General features: G+C 43.9%; 1 non-coding gene across 1 annotated transcript; it reads left to right on the top strand.

Moving 5' to 3' along the window:
• Positions 1-9,899: 9,899 nt before the first annotated feature.
• LOC139182881 (U6 spliceosomal RNA) lies at positions 9,900-10,002 on the top strand. Its single transcript, XR_011566440.1, has one exon. It is a non-coding gene; the product is annotated as a U6 spliceosomal RNA (small nuclear RNA).
• The last annotated feature ends 6,535 nt before the right edge of the window (positions 10,003-16,537 follow it).

Here is a 16,537-nt window from a genome sequence, read left to right as displayed (position 1 = left end):
AGAAGAACTAGAGAGTCTCTTGATGAAAGTGAAATAGGAGAGTGAGAAAGTTGGCTTAAAGCTCAACATTCAGAAAACTAGGATCAAGGCATCTGGTCTCATCACTTCATGGCAAATAGATGGGGAAACAGTGGAAACAGTGAGACTTTTAGGGGGGCTCCAAAATCATTGCAGATGGTGACTGCAGCCATGAAATTAAAAGACACTTGCTCCTTGGAAGGAAAGTTATGACCAACCTAGACAGCATATTAAAAAGCAGAGACATTACTTTGCCAACAAAGGTCCGTCTAGTTAAGGCTATGGTTTTTCCAGTAGGCATGTATGGATGTGAGACTTGGGCTATAAAGAAAGCTTAGTGCCGAAGAATTGATGCTTTTGAACTGTGGTGTTGGAGGAGACTCTTGAGAGTCCCTTGGACTGCAAGGAGATCCAACCAGTCCATTCTAAAGGAGATCAGTCCTGGGTGTTCCTTGGAAGGACTGCTGATGAAGCTGAAACTCCAATACTTTGGCCCCCTGATTCAAAGAGCTGACTCATTTGAAAAGATCCTGATGCTGGAAAAGATTGAGGGCAGGAGGATAAGGGGATGACAGAGGATGAGATGGTTGGATGGCATCACCAACTCAATGGACATGAGTTTGGGTAAGCTCTGGAAGTTGGTAATGGACAGGGAGGCCTGGCGTGCTGCGGTCCACGGGGTCACAAACAGTTGGACATGACTGAGCTACTGAACTCGGAGAAGGCAATGGCAACCCACTCTAGTACTCTTGTCTGGAAAATCCGATGGATGGAGGAGCCTGGTAGGCTGCAGTCCACGGGGTCGTGAAGAGTCAGACACGACTTAGCAACTTCACTTTCACTTTTCACTTTCATTCATTGGAGAAGGAAATGGCAACCCACTCCAGTGTTCTTGCCTGGAGAATCCCAGGGACGGGGGAGCCTGGTGGGTTGCCGTCTATGGGGTCGCACAGAGTCAGACACGACTGAAGTGACTTAGCAGCAGCAGCAGCAGAGCTACTGAACTGAACTATAACGATTTTTTTCTGAAGCCAGAATGTTTCCATGAAGCATCAGATCACTGCATTTATTATTGGGTCAGATGATAACACAGAAGGAAAGTATTAAGAAAACTGAATTTGTTAGATAGGCTAGACAATCCATTAAACAACCCAGAAAGGTCATCCTGTTCATCTTCCTGCTTCCAAGCAGGGCTGTGTATCACTCTTATCAGGAACACTACAGTTAGCTGTGATTTTTAGTCTTCAGAGACTATTTCTTACAACCACCTATGGAAGTTCTGTCCATGTTTCATAATTCCATAATTATGAAACATAATTCCATGTTTCATAATTTCATAAGGTAAGCAAGTTTCCTTACCATTAGACCTAAACTGTTCAATTTAATTGCACCATGACTTGGATCAGCTCTGTAAAGTTTAGATCAAGGGTTGCAAACTGGCAGACTGTGGGCTCAAACCAGCCTGCAGACATACTTTGTTTTGCCTGCACTGACACAAATGTTTCAATAGTTGCCAACATTTAAAAATAGGGATCTTCATATTAAAAATCCAGCTCTTGTTGAATTAAATTCTCTAAAAGGGTTTGCTTATAATCAGAATTGTCTCGTGTTTGAAAGTTTGGCAGTCACTTATAAAACCTGAACTTGGTGATTTTTTTGAAGAAAAAATGACGTTAACTACCAATTCATTTCTACATTTCTATGAATAGTTATTTAGACTGTCTTCAAATATAATGACAAAAAGTTGTCCATAATATCCTTTTATTATCACAATCTGTACATGTCTGTAGTTGTTTTTCTCTTTTCATCCCTATTATTGTTAACCTATAGCTTTTATTTTTTGTATGGGATAAATTTTGCCTGAACTGAACCAATTCTTGGTTTTTATTTTCTTATTGTTTCTTTATTTGCTATGTATAATTATTGAATTAAGCTCTTATTTCTAAACTGCTATTTTTCACTAGGTATGATATGCTAGGTTTATTCTTAAATTTTTGAAGCTGGAATCTTAGCTCACTGATGTTGATCCTTTCTTTTCTGACATAAGCTATTGATTTCTGAGTATAATTTTAAGTGTACCTCACAAGTTTGAATACATTGTGCTTTTAGTTTTCAGTGCTAAATAATTTTAAATTTACATTATGATTTTTCCTTTGACCCATGAGTTGTAGTGGGTTTGGCAAACTAGCATTCATCATCCATGCCAAACCTCTTTCTAGTTGCCTTCCAACCCTCCAGAGCATGGAAAGATAAAGCTTCATATGTCAGTCTCCCATACTTCATATTCAGACCCATGAATGTGAATTAGGTTCTTTCACTGGATGTGCCAACCCATGAATTGAAAGAAGGAAAAGGAGTACGTATCATCAGGACAATCTTTTAAGATGGTGACATGGAAGGGTCCTGAGCACCACCTCCCATCCCACCGCCCCCTGGACACATAGAGCAATTACTTCTGAAAGAAATTTGGAATCTACCTAAGCAACTGCAGGCTTCCCTGGTGGCTCAGCAGTAAAGAATCCACCTGCAATTCAGGAGACACAAGTTTGATGCTTGGATTGGGAAGACCCCCTGGAGAAGGAAATGGCAACCCTCTTCAGTATTCTTGCCTGGCAAATCCCATGGACAGAGGAGTCTGGCAGGATACACTCCATGGGGTCACAAAAGAGTCAGACACGACTTATCAACTAAACCACCAGCACATAAGCAACTCCTCCACACTGGGCAAACAAGAAAATAGCCACATCAAAACATGTAAGAAGGGCTGAGACACACTCCCATCATAAACCCTGCTACAGTGCTGCTGCTGCTGCTAAGTCGCTTCTGCAGTGCCATACAACTGGAGAGAACCCCTAACTCCCAGCTTCTCCCTGAGGAGAGAAGAGTTTGGAACCCATATTGAAAGTCTCTCACCTAAGGGACAGGTCCCCCAAAATACCTAGCTCTGAAAGCCAACCAACAAGGTTTGCATGCATGAAACCCACAAGACTACAGCCAGCAAAGCAGCTATTACTAAAGGTGCAAGCACTCACCACGGCTATGCCCTCGGGGCTTAAGGCAGAAAGAGCTGGCAGAAAGGGCCATTTCCCCATCTTTCCCTGAAAGGGGTCTAATTTGCAAACTTCAAAAGCTGCTGTCTGAGGGTCAGGCTTCTAACTCTGCACACATCTGTGATTATCTAGAGATCATGTGAAACCTCCCCTGTCCTTTCCCCTTGCCCACTCTGGGTCACCAGTAGCTCCCTAGAAGGAGTTTGTACACGTCTGGTACGCCAGTTTTTGCTGCCACTGCCTGAGAAACATCTCCCCAGATCGCCAGTCTCTCACAGCAATGGGGATTGATTCAGGAGTCCCGGAGATCTACAGCAAATACTCTTCCAGGCCTGTACATCAAGGGCAGAATAACAGACAACAATGCCTATTTTGCAGTTTCTCCCTAGAAGGGGCCTAACTACTTATTTTCCAAGCTGTTGCCTAAAGGTCCAGCTTCCAACTGACCTGCATCTAGGTGCTGACTGCAATCTTCCCTTTGGGATACTTAAGAGTTTTGACACACCCTTCACTACTAGGAGCCACTAGAAATAAAGAAGGAAATCTGGACAATCTCAAACGTTTGAGACACAACCAGGGGCATAGGCCAAGCCGCTTGACAAGGTTCATCTCCAACATAAGACTACTCTATCAAGACTGGGAGAGGTCCAGTCTTGAAGTCCTAACCCTGGTGGTCCAGTGGTTAGGACTCCACGATTCCATTGCAGGAGGCACAGGTTCCATCCCTGGTTGGGGAACTATGACTAAGATCCTGTATGCCACTCAGTATGGCCCAAAAAACCCAAAACAAAGCCCCCAAACCAAATGACAAGTCAAGTGGCCAAGGCTCTTCTACCAATAAATTTTAAAGAAAAGAATGGAGGGGGAACCTGTAGATTAAAAGTGACCTGACATACCACATAAACTTCCAAAGGGCAGATACTACTGAATGACGGTGTCTAGAATTACACACTTACACAACAAACTAGAAAGAAAGGAGACATTTGTGAGGAAGTAATTGCTATAGAAAGTAGTTGTGTTTGGATGTTTGTTCACACAAGGTGGATATTCACTTTGCAATAATTCATTAAGCTAGACTTTTGTAGTTTTGTGCATTTGGTTTCATTTCACAATAAAAAGATTAAATGGCGGGTGGGGAATGATTCCTATTTCAAAACATGATCTTATTGCATAGCCTTTATTGATCCAACCCCACATGAACTATTCGCTAGATCTCAGGATTAGTCTCTAAGAAACCTAAAACAATCTCATTCCACTATTTTACAAACACCTGGGTACATAAATAAACATAAGCTATTTTATACTTGTGTATACATCTCTAGATGTGTGTGTCTATATAGTTAAGAGTGACAATAAGTAGATTCAGTTTATCAACCATGAATATAAAACAATACCTGAATATGGAATAAAGAGGGAAAAGAGAAGTTCATTCCCACAATAGAGTATATCACAGTCTGGTACTCTATTCTCTGGACACACTTGACCACTCTCCAGTTCCAAACAGTCCATTCCTCCATTCTCCCCTCTGCGGAGACCTTGTTCCTACAGTTCATTTGTCACTGGAACACTCCCCTCTTCACAACCTAGGTGCCTTTGCTGCTTGTCCAAGACCTCTATGATCTCTAACTGAACCTGAGCGCTCCCTCATCTGAGTTCCATCATGGTCTGGTACTCTCTCATGCAATTTATTCTGAATTGCCTGGTTTTGTAATTGCCTCTCCTCCTCTTAGATCATGTGATTATAAACTCACTGCAAACAGAAGCTGTATAACTCATTCTATGTGTCCCTTTAAGAATGAGCACAATATCTTATACAGTATAGCCATCAATAAGCTTTTCTTTTTTTAGTACAAGAAATTTACTATCTTTTTTCTTGGTTGATAGTTCAGTTAAAAAGCAACTGTCTTCATCAGTAGCTTGTTAACACTGAAGATGCCCATTCTATGTTAACATAGCATTGATTTTACTTAGTATTCAGTTATAAGTACAAAAATCTGTAACCTGTATGTCAGTTTCTCAGTTATAGTCCAAAGTTATCAAGAATTCACCAAAAGCTCTAAGAAGCTGTCACCTCTAGTGGTGCTGGCAGCAACCTTCCAGCAGAGGGCAGAAGAGGGCTGAGAGAAGGGCAGTGACCTGCTGGGAGGTTCCAGGATGCCTTTGTGAGCTGAGTGAGGGACGTGGATCCGGGTGGTTTACTCGTTAAGTCGTGTCCACCTCTTGCTGCCCCATGGACTGCAGCCCGCCAGGCTCCTCTGTCCATGGGATTTTCCAGGCACGAACACTGCACTGGGTTGCTATTTCCTTCTCCAGGGCATCTTCCCAACCCAAGGATCAAACCCTGGTCTCCTGCATTGCAAGCAGATTTTTTACCAACTAAGCTACCAGGACATAGATCCAGGGGAATCTCCCATTTCTCATTTCAAGGTAGAAGTTTTCCAGAGCTAGGGAACAAGCAACGCTAGAACACTCGACGAGCCTCTTAGATCTCAAAGCAGTCATAGCCCTGATGTGATCTTTTCTTTTTCAAAGTTTAGACTGGGAGGGATGCAGACTGGGTGGGGGTGGAATAGAGGGCTCTGCTGCTGCTAAGTTGCTTCAGTCATGTCCAACTCTGTTGGACCTCATAGACGGCAGCCCATCAGGCCCCGCCATCCCTGGGATTCTCCAGGCAAGAACACTGGAGTGGGTTGCCATTTCCTCCTCCAAGGCATGAAAGTGAAAAGTGAAAGTGAAGTCGCTCAGTCGTGTCCGACTCTTTGGACCCCGTGGACTGCAGCCTACCAGGCTCCTCTGTCCATGGGATTTTCCAGGCAAGAGTACTGGAGTGGGTTGCCATTGCCTTCTCCAATAGACGGCTCAGTTTCCTCTTATGTAACATCCTGAAGCAACTTGTAGACCCAAAATCTGCCTCCTGAGAAACCACCTCCCTTCTAAATGCTACCTTTGCCTGGGAATTCCTCCCAGGGGCAGCTTCTCCCATGCTCTCTAAGAATGGAATCAGCTCTTAAAGCCAGCCTTATGTTTCCTTCCGTGGACTGCCCTCTGCCTTACCTAATTCTGGTCAGCAGGTTCTCTGCAATTACAGGCTGTCCCATCCGGGCTTTGAAAGAGACCATTATTTTCAGGCCCAAATAATGTATTAGCACAATTTTTCCGTATTTCAAGGAGTACATGTTTAGAAGAGAGATTCTGTGACAGTTCTACCATAATCATTTGTCATACAAGATGAGTTTTTTGTAAGAAGCCCATTTCTAGTCATTGGGGGGTCCCTGGGTCTCACTGCTCAAGGTTTACTCCACCCCACAAAACTGTAGCGGGTTCCTTCTAGAAACTGCAATGCCAAGAATATCTGCAACTTTGGTGATTTAGTCACTAAGTCGTGTCTGACTCTTGCAACCCCATGGACTGTAGCCCTGCCAGGCTCCTCTGTCCATGGGATTTTCCAAGCAAGAATACTGGAGCAGGTTGCCATTTCCTTCTACAGAGGATCTTCCTGACCCAGGGATCGAATCCACATCTCCCACATTACAGGTGGATTCTTTACCGCTGAGCCACCAGGGAAGCCATCTGCAACTTTCAGTTCAGTTCAGTCACTCAGTCGTCTCCGACTCTTTGCGGCCCCATGAATTGCAGCATGCCAGGCCTCCCTGTCCATCACCAGCTCCTGGAGTTTACCCAAACTCATGTCCATCGAGCTGGTGATGCCATCCAGCCATCTCATCCTGTGTTGTCCCCTCCTCCTCCTGCCCCCAATCCCTCCCAGCATCAGCATCTTTCCTAGCATCAGTCAACTCTTTGCATCAGATGGCCAAAGTATTGGAGTTTCAGCTTCAACATCAGTCCTTCCAATGAACACTCAGGACTGATCTCCCTTAGGATGGACTAGTTGGATCTCCTTGCAGTCCAAGGGACTCTCAAGAGTCTTCTCCAACACCACAGTTCAAAAGCATCAATTCTTCGGTGCTCAGCCTTCTTCACAGTCCAACTCTCACATCCATACATGGCTACTGGAAAAACCATAGCCTTGACTATACAGACCTTTGTTGGCAAAGTATGCCAAAGAATGTTGGCAAAATATGCCAAAGAACGCTCAAACTACCGCACAATTGCACTCATTTCACGTGCTAATGCAAAGTAATGCTCAAAATCTGCAACTACACTGTCAAAAGAATTTCAGGGGCCCAACCATTTGTGGACAGAGGCAACAGGGGCATGACAATTAAGAACTTTCTGCTCCTGTGCTGGCTTTCCTTGTTCATCTGCATTGAGACCACTGAGCACTGACAGATGCCAGCCCACCTGCTGTACTCTGCCCTGAGAGTGAACATGGGGAGGACCCTGACTGACCAACTGCAGCAAAAGAACCATCTTGTTGAGCAGAGTTCCCAGGACACTCTTTGTAACACCTTTAGGTTTCCAGTTTTTCAAAAGTCTACCTTGATCCTGAAGTCTCTGGAACACTATGAAGTATGGACATTGCTGTGAAAAGCAGAGCTTTTAGAATATCTGAGATGGCTTATTGCCTGCCTGGGATCTAGCTTCTCCCCCTCTTTAGAAACAGACCTCTGGACAATGTGCCAGGTTGTTTGTTTATAAAAATAAATATTTAAATAAAACATCTATTTATTTATGTATATATAAATAAATAAGCTAACTACTCTGAGCCTCTTGTGAAGATTGGATGATTACAGTACAGTGTGTGCTTAGTCATGTCCGACTCTTTGTGACCCCATGAGCTGTAGCCCACCAGGCTCCTCTGTCCATGGGATTTCCTAGGCAAGAATACTGGAGTGGGTTTCCATTTCCTCCTCCAGGGGATCCTCCTGGCCCAGGGACCAAACCCGAGTCTCTAGCATCTCCTGCATTGGAAGGCAGGTTCTTTACCAACTTCGCTACCTCTGAGCCTCTTGTGCAGATCAGATGTCACTAAATACAAGTACAGGCTTTGGGGTGAGGCCTCTTGGAAGCCATGTCTGTTCTCTCCTCATCCAGTCCCAGCTTAAACAGGGACACAATGGCTGAAGGTCCAGCCCTGGTCTTGTGAGCCCAGTACTGGGGCAGAGACAAGAAGAGCTTGGTCACTGAGGACCTCTGGAGCCACCATACCAGCCCCACTCTTCCCTCCATCTGTTACTTGAGAAAATGAACCCCTAATTTTCTTGGGCAGCCCCCACTGTAAACTGCAAAAGGCAACACTGACTGATGTTACACAAACATCACCGCCAGACACTGAGGACAACTAGACAAAAGATGCCCACTTATGTTTCCCCAATCCAGACAGAACCTTCCGGTTTTATTTTCCCATATTGCATGCAAACAACCTTAGCCACACCTTTAAGGTTTAGGTGGGGGCGGGGTTTCACTCTAAAACTGGAAGGAGGCCCACATTTGGCAGCTGGACGGACCAGCTGCTAAATGTGGGCCTCCTTCCAGTTTTAGAGATGGCACCCCACTCCAGTATTCTTGCCTGAAAATCCCATGGATGGAGGAGCCTGGTGGGCTGCAGTCCACGGGGTCCAAAGAGTCGGACACGACTGAGGGACTTCACTTTCACTTTTCACTTTCACGCATTGGAGAAGGAAATGGCAACCCACTCCAGTGTTCTTGCCTGGAGAATCCCAGGAATGTGGGAGCCTGGTGGGCTGCCGTCTATGGGGTCGCACAGAGTCGGACACGACTGAAGCGACTTAGCAGCAGCAGCAGCAGAGGCCAACATGTGAAGGTAAACCTGTAACAGGTGTGTAAGTACGATACTTATTACATGCATAATACAAGTGACGCTTGATCCCAAATACTGACTCTAACAGAAACCCATGAATCTACCCCCACTCCAGACAAGTTAAAGGCAACATCCTAATGATGTTTCTTCTCTTTTTATTCTAATTATAAAAGTAATATAAAAATTCATACAAACAGAAAAATCTGCAGATACAGCATACAAATGCAGAAAACAGAGGGACATAAAAGGCACAAATAATTCCAACCAGAAATAACTTTTATGCCATGGAAATAACCTCCTGAACCTTTTGAGACAGACAGTTGCCCACACATGCATTGACTGTTAGATGGGATCAGAGTAGAGGTGTAACTGTGCCATTGTACCTGTGTGATTGTGTAACTGGAACCCCTGTTCAGCGCACCGCAAACATATTTCCATTTTAGCGCCACAAGTGCAGCCTCCTCTGTCCAGGTGCTGGACTAGGACTGTCCCTCCTATACTGCTACCTCCCTGTTTCTAGAAGGGCTTCCGAGGTAGTGGTAGCCTTTGGGGAATGGTCCTGAAGCCAGGACAGCCAAAGCCACTTCTCTGGCAAGCCTTGTTTGCGGGGCAGGCTGGCTGCCCCAGGGCGTGTGAGCTGTTCTGGGTGACTACCCCACACCATCCCCCAACCCAGCCTTTTGACTTGCCCAGGATCACATCTCTTCTCTCCTCCAGGCCCTCGGCCCCCTCCAGTGTGCTCCAGGGAATCATACATACATATATACATACCTGCAGACACACAAACACACACTCAGTCGTTCACTCCTCCCTGTCTTTCTCTCTCTCTGTTTCTGTCTCACTGCTATCCAGTCTCTTACAGATATCTTACTGCTCTGCTCCATGGGGCTCTTTCATTTTCGTTCCCTAGTTTTCAGCCAAGAACATAAACCATTTTTCCCCTCTGTACTGCTGAGGGGCAGATGATATTAGATCACCCTGCTGCTGACTGTACAGAGGAAAGCCCTCTGCATCTAGAAACGCAGGAGGAATGTCCATCTACCATCTTCCCACGTGGGTCTCAAAGCCATGGGAGGGAAGAGAAATTCTTCTCAAGAATAATGGCATGCTTGCTTCTGCAGCACATATGCTAAAACTGGAGCAATACAGAGAAGATTAGCATGCCCCTTGTGCAAGGATGACACACAAATTCTTGAAGCATTCCATATTTTTATGGAAGCAACCTAGATGTCCACTGACAGATGAATGGATAAAGAAGTTGTGGTACATGTATACAATGGACTACTACTCAGTCATAAAAAGGAATGCATTTGAGTCACTTCTAATGAGGTGAATGAACCTAGAACCCATTTTACAGAGTGAAGTAAGTCAGAAAGATAAAAACAAATATCATATATTAACACATATATATGGAAACTAGAAGGATGGTACTGACGAATCTGTTCACAGAGCAGCAATGGAGATGCAGACATAGAGAACAGACTTATGGACAAGGCTGGGGGAGAAGTGGGAGAGGGTGAGATGAATGGAGAGAGTAGCATGGATGTATATACACTATCATATGTAAATAGATAGCCAACAGGAATTTGCTGTACAGCTCAGGGAACTCAAACTGGGGCTCTGTAATAAACTAAGGGGTGGAAATGGGTGGGGGGTAGGAAATAGATCCAAGAAGGAGGCAACATAGGTACACCTATGATTAATTCACATTGATGTATCACAGAAATCAAACCAATGTTGTAAACCAATCATCAATCAATTAAAAATAAATATTAAAAGGAAAAAAAGAAGAATGGTTAACATTTACCAAGCACTCACTCTATGCCAGGAACTTTTCATATATTATCTCGTAACTCCCACGAATACCCATGATGTAGATACTATTATTATCCCATTTTACTGACGAGGATGGACTTCTTAGGTGGTGCTAGAGGTAAAGAACATGCCTGCCAAGAGAAGCAGGTGGGTTCAATTCCTGGGTCAGGAAGATCCCCTAGAGGAGGGCATGGCAACCCACTCCAGTATTCTTGCCTGGAGAATCCCACAGACAAGGAACCTGGCAAGCTTGCCAGGAGCCTGGCAAGCTACAGTTCATAGCTACAGGTCACAAAGAGTTGGACATGACTGAAATGACTTAGCATGGACACAAATTGAGGATGGGGAAATTAACTAACTTGGCCAACATCACATGACTAGTAGCTGGTATACCCAAGAACTGAACCCCCAAACCTGACTTCAAAGCTCATTCTCTCTCCAGGGTGCAGTCCTCAGAGGAGGATGACCTCTTTGTCAGCTATCCATTTCTAGAGGTCAGGTGACTTGTCCTAAAAATTCACCAGATATTTCAAATTCAATTTCTATACTTCAGCCTGTTCTGAGAAGTAGAATTTAGCAACTGTGGGGATTCCAAACACTGGACTTGCATGAGCTCAAACCAGATCTTTATTTAAGCCATGGATAGCAAATTCCCTGGAAAGGACCAACTAGGAATTTAGATAAATCACTTCTGAACACATAGCCCAGGAAAGACTAATAACCCCACGATCCTTATCCAAAAGGGAAGCTCAGGTTTGAAGCTTGTATAAAATGTCAAAATCTGAGCCAAGGCATTCCTGAAGTAATACAGAGGAAGAACTTGAACAGCTGGATGTCAAGATTTAGTATAAAGGTACAGTAACTAAGAAAACATGTTGGCACAAGAATAGAAAAATAGAACACTGTGTATACTGGAGATCTCTCAACCCACACATATAGGGACTCTTGGCTCAGGATGAAGGTAGCTCATGGGAAAGGGCCATGTTTTAACATTTATTATTTTATTTGTTTAGTTTTGGCTATGCTGGGTCTTCGTTGCCGTACAGGTTTTTCTCTAGTTGTGGAGCTTCTCATTGCCTGGGCTTCTCTTGATGTGGAACACAGGCTCTGGGCACACGGGCTCAGGAGTTGCAGCTCTCGGGCTCTGGAGTGCAGGCTCAATACTTGTGGCACAGAGCTTCGTTGCCGTCAGCATGTGGGGTCTTCCTGGATCACAAATCAAACCCTATGTCTCCTGCACTGGCAGGTGGACTCTTTACCACTGAGCCACAGGGGAAGCCCAGGACCATTTTTTAATAAACCTGATGTTGCAGGGAAAGAAATGAAGCCTTTCCTGTATCTCACACCATATGTAAAAACATTTCCCAGAGGACTTTACATCCAGTGACTAAAGGCAACTGAGGAGAAAATCTAGAAGACTATCTTTTAGACCTCAGGTTATCAAAAGTTCCTTAAACAGGTCATAGATATATAGATATATTGATAACTGGACATTACAGATAAGAACTTAAGCTCACCAAAAGATATGCTTATAAAAGTGAAAAGGCAAACCACCAAGTGGGAGAAGACATTTTCAACTGTTGACATAGAATGTCACCCGCCATATCAGTAGGGCTATCAGGCCATCAGCCACTACCACTGCCTAGACAGTGCACCCTTAGGGGATATAGGATGGGAGGAAAAACAACAACAGGATATTGGCCCCAGATAGTTATGGTTCTTATCAAAAAAAAAAAAAAAAGGTATCAGTGAGCCTAGACTCTTGAATCTTCCCCAGCACAGAAAAGTACTAAATTCATTAACTTGAGATGTCTATTTTTAATTAATAGCAATCTTTTAATGTTCTAACTACCTGGTTTTTGTTGCAACACCCCTAAATATCCTGACTCCTCCCTTACCCCTTTGAAACAGTCCCTCAGAGCTATCTGAGACGCTGCCTCCTGGGCTAAAATCCTCAGATTTTCCACTGAATAAGATAATTCTCAACTTTTTGGTTGTGTACTTTTTTCAGTTGACACAGCTCATACCAACAATAAGGCACTCCCACAAATCAGTAAGAAAGAGAGAAACACCAGAGTAGAAAAATAGACCAGAGAATTGAATAGGCACATCACAAGAAATCTAAATGGCCAACAAATATATGGAAAGGTGTTCAGTCTTACTGGAAATCCAACAGATGTGAATTAAAACAATGAGACTAGTTTAGTCAAGCCTTTACACCTAACTTCCAATTTACAAAAATTATCAGAGAAGAACAGGTGAGACACCAAGAGGGAACATCAGACAAATGCAGAATGTGATGTTTCTTCAAGACAACTGGCCTATAGTGTCATCAAAACAAAAGAGACTAAATATGTACTAACCAAATGCAAAGTATCGAATGGATCCTTATTCTTTTTAACTAGATATAAAAAACATTTTTGTGTCAATTGAGGAAATTTCAATATGGACTAAATACTGTATGATACTATGTAATTATTGTTACTTCTCTTGGTTATTGTGTTTAAACAGTAAAATATCCATCTTCTTAAGAGGGTCATATTTAAGAGTGAGTCTTATCATAATTTTTTATATGATTCACACACACAAAATACGTAAAGAATTAACATGCCAAAATATGTAATTACTGACTTAATGGTAGGTAAGTGGGTGTTCTGTGTACATTATTCCTTGTACATTTGAAATTTGTAATAAAAATTGAGTTAATCTGATAATAAATTTAGGCTAGAAAAAAATCTCATGTCCACACACAGTTATATACCAATGCACACAAAAATAAAAGCTAAACTTGTAAAGACTAGCATTACCAAGCATCGGAGAGAACGTGAGGCACTGAGACTTCCCACACACAGCTGATGGGAGTATAAATCAACAGAATCACCTTGTCATCATCCAGTAAAGTTAAAGGAACATAACCTATGACCTGGTCATTCTACTCCAAGGTATCCAGCCTACTTAAATGTGTGTGCTTGAAAACAGGGAGACACAGATGAGAATGCTCAGAGCTGATGTAGTCATCAAATCCCCAAACAGGTAACAAGCTAGGTGGATGTGTAAACACCTGTTGATTGCCCAAATACTATACTAGAGTGACAATTAACTATAGCTGTGTGCAATAATGTGCAGGAACCTCACGCACACTGTGTTGATAAAAGCAGCCAGACACAAAGAACACATGCTGTATGGATCTACTTCTATACACTTAAAGACTTTGACACAAAAAAACAATATTGTCCATGGATGTCTATTTATATAGTCAAATTTTAAAGGAAAACAAAGACGTGACTGACCATAAAAGTTGGGACAGCAATGATCTTTGAAAGGGGGAACTGCAGCAGAGAAGGGATATATAGGAGGGATGGGGGGCGGGGAATAGCAGTGTTTTACTTCTTGACCTGATGCATTTACTTTGCAGAAAAATTAAATTGTGTATTATGTGCTATATACTTTTCTCTATGACTGCTATAGCTCACAATGAAGAGATTTAAAATAAATGGCAAAAACTATCTGTAGAAAAATTAAAACCTGGCCCCAAATCCGTCAGTGTTATTGGGCAGGACTCCTCTGAACCACGTTTACCTGGGGGAAGATGGCATCTGAAATGAAACCATAGGTCTCTGGGCTCCTCCAGGGAAAGCCTTTCCATGGACCTTGCTGAAGAGGGAATGGTCAGCTATCACCAGACTTTGAGTTTTGGTGTCCAGGAAATAAGCTAATTTTTTTCTTTCAGAATTGTGCCCATCCTACCAGAGAGGTAATTCTCATTCCTCCAGTCTATACACTCTGTAAGAGAGGATGAAAATCTCCCATATTTGTTACACCCAGGACCTGAAGCCCAAGGCAGAACATAGAAGACATCACCACATGGCAGAGGGTGGGGTGCTCAGAGCTAGGCAGTCCTGCCTGGACATTGGGCACCTGATGTACAGTGACAGGGGCACAGAGCAGGATAACAGATCAGGCTCAAACCCAGGCCAGGCACATCATCCATGCTCCTAGAAGGAAAGCTTCTCTGTTTCTGTGCCCTTGGAGATTTTCCTTAATCATTCACTATTACAGAATTTAATTCAGCTGTGAGTAACAGAGCCCAACAGAACCAGTGAGGTTTTCACTTTCTTTCATTTAACAATCAATCTTCAGGTAAGTGGTGGTTGGTGTAGAGTCAATGACTGGGGGAGGAGGGGATACCACTACCATCTTCTAGACCTTTTCTTCATGGCCCCAAACCAGGGCCAGCATTAGGATATATGATGCCTTTGTGCAAGGTACAAACAGTTGTCCTACTGAGCAGATGAAGAGTAACAGGACTCACTCACCCCCAGACAGTTTATTGAAAGACACCCCATTAACAAAATCTGGTTTCATAGCTGTATCTACCAGACTCACCAAGGTAGTCAAGACATCTCCAATGAACCTCAGTTTTCCTTTTAGTACTGAAATCTGCATTATATGAAGCCTAGGACCTAAATTGGAGAAGGCAATGGCATCCCACTCCAGTACTCTTGCCTGGAAAATCCCATGGATGGAGAAGCCTGGTAGGCTGCAGTGCATGGGGTCGCTAAGAGTTGGGCACGACTGAGCGACTTCCCTTTCACTTTTCACTTTCATGCATTGGAGAAGGAAAGGGCAACCCACTCCAGTGTTCTTGCCTGGAGAGTCCCAGGGACGGGGGAGCCTGGTGGGCTGCCGTCTCTGGGGTCGCACAGAGTCGGACATGACTGAAATGACTTAGCAGTAGCAGTTAGCAGGACCTAAATTCTGAAATTAAAAGGACCACAAGCCCAAACTCACACTGACTTCTGGAAATTAAATATTCAGAGGTTTATTTACTGGCAAAACTTAGGCAATCCATCAGACAGGCTCAGAAAGTTCACTCTCAAGTTGGGAGTGTGGGGAGAGGGGAATGTGACAGGTGTCCCCTCAGACGCAGGTGCCAAGTTCAATGGCGTGGCAGTTTCAGTGCCTGTGGACATGTACCACAGCCTGGGCAGGCCCCAGGTTACAAAACTGTTAGCTCTGCTGTGGCATTCACTTTTACACTTTGGTCAGCATCCCTTGACAATAGGGGGAAAAAAAAATCAAGGGGTGGGTAGTGGTTTTCATCGCATACAGGTGGAAATGGGGGTGAGGTGGGGGGAGGGTGTGTGCACAGCAGGTTCGCATTTGAATAAGCGTTCTTCCTATATACAACTTGAGCACACCAAAGCCTTAATGGGGAAAGATCTGCAAAACGGGCACAGCAACTGCATTTATAAAGTGTAAATCAAACTCTGACCTTTCTAGCTGCCAGATCATCTACACAAGTCGCAAATTCAGGAAAGTGCATGATATTTTCTCTCCCAATTCTACATCAATCCCTAAAAAGGATTTCAGAGAAGCCTTGTCTGGGTCTGTTTCTGGAAATCAAAAGACCACCCTCTCTGATTAGATTTTACCCTACTTTCAAGTTAGGTTCAGTTCAGTCGTTCAGTCGTGTCCGACTCTTTGCGACCCCATAAATCGCAGCACGCCAGGCTTCCCTGTCGCCCATAACCAACTCCCGGAGTTTACCCAAATTCATGTCCATAGAGTTGGTGATGCCATCCAGCCATCTCGTCCTCTGTCGTCCCCTGCTCCTCCTGCCCCCAATCCCTCCCAGCATCCGGGTCTTTTCCAATGTTGCTATTTGTTTCATGTTGCCAGAAGAGAGGGAACAGAGACAAGAAACCTCATTACAGCACAGCGGGCAGCAGACTGTCAGCATCAAGCCTGCATCAGGCCTCCCCCAGTCTCACCGGAGCAGCCAAGATGGCCTAACCTAGAAGAACACCTATCACTAAGCCTGGGGAACCACTGCTTTTATAGCAAGCAAACCTGCTTTTTGTCCAGGAGGAGACAATATCTTGACTCCCAATGTTACCAACTACATAAACAGCCTTGAGAAATGGCTTTA

The sequence above is a fragment of the Bos indicus genome, chromosome 4 (assembly GCF_029378745.1).
Source record: "Bos indicus isolate NIAB-ARS_2022 breed Sahiwal x Tharparkar chromosome 4, NIAB-ARS_B.indTharparkar_mat_pri_1.0, whole genome shotgun sequence".
Lineage (NCBI taxonomy): Eukaryota > Metazoa > Chordata > Mammalia > Artiodactyla > Bovidae > Bos > Bos indicus.
The sequence above is the reverse complement of the archived record's forward strand: the minus strand, read 5'-3'. Positions and strand labels throughout refer to the sequence as shown.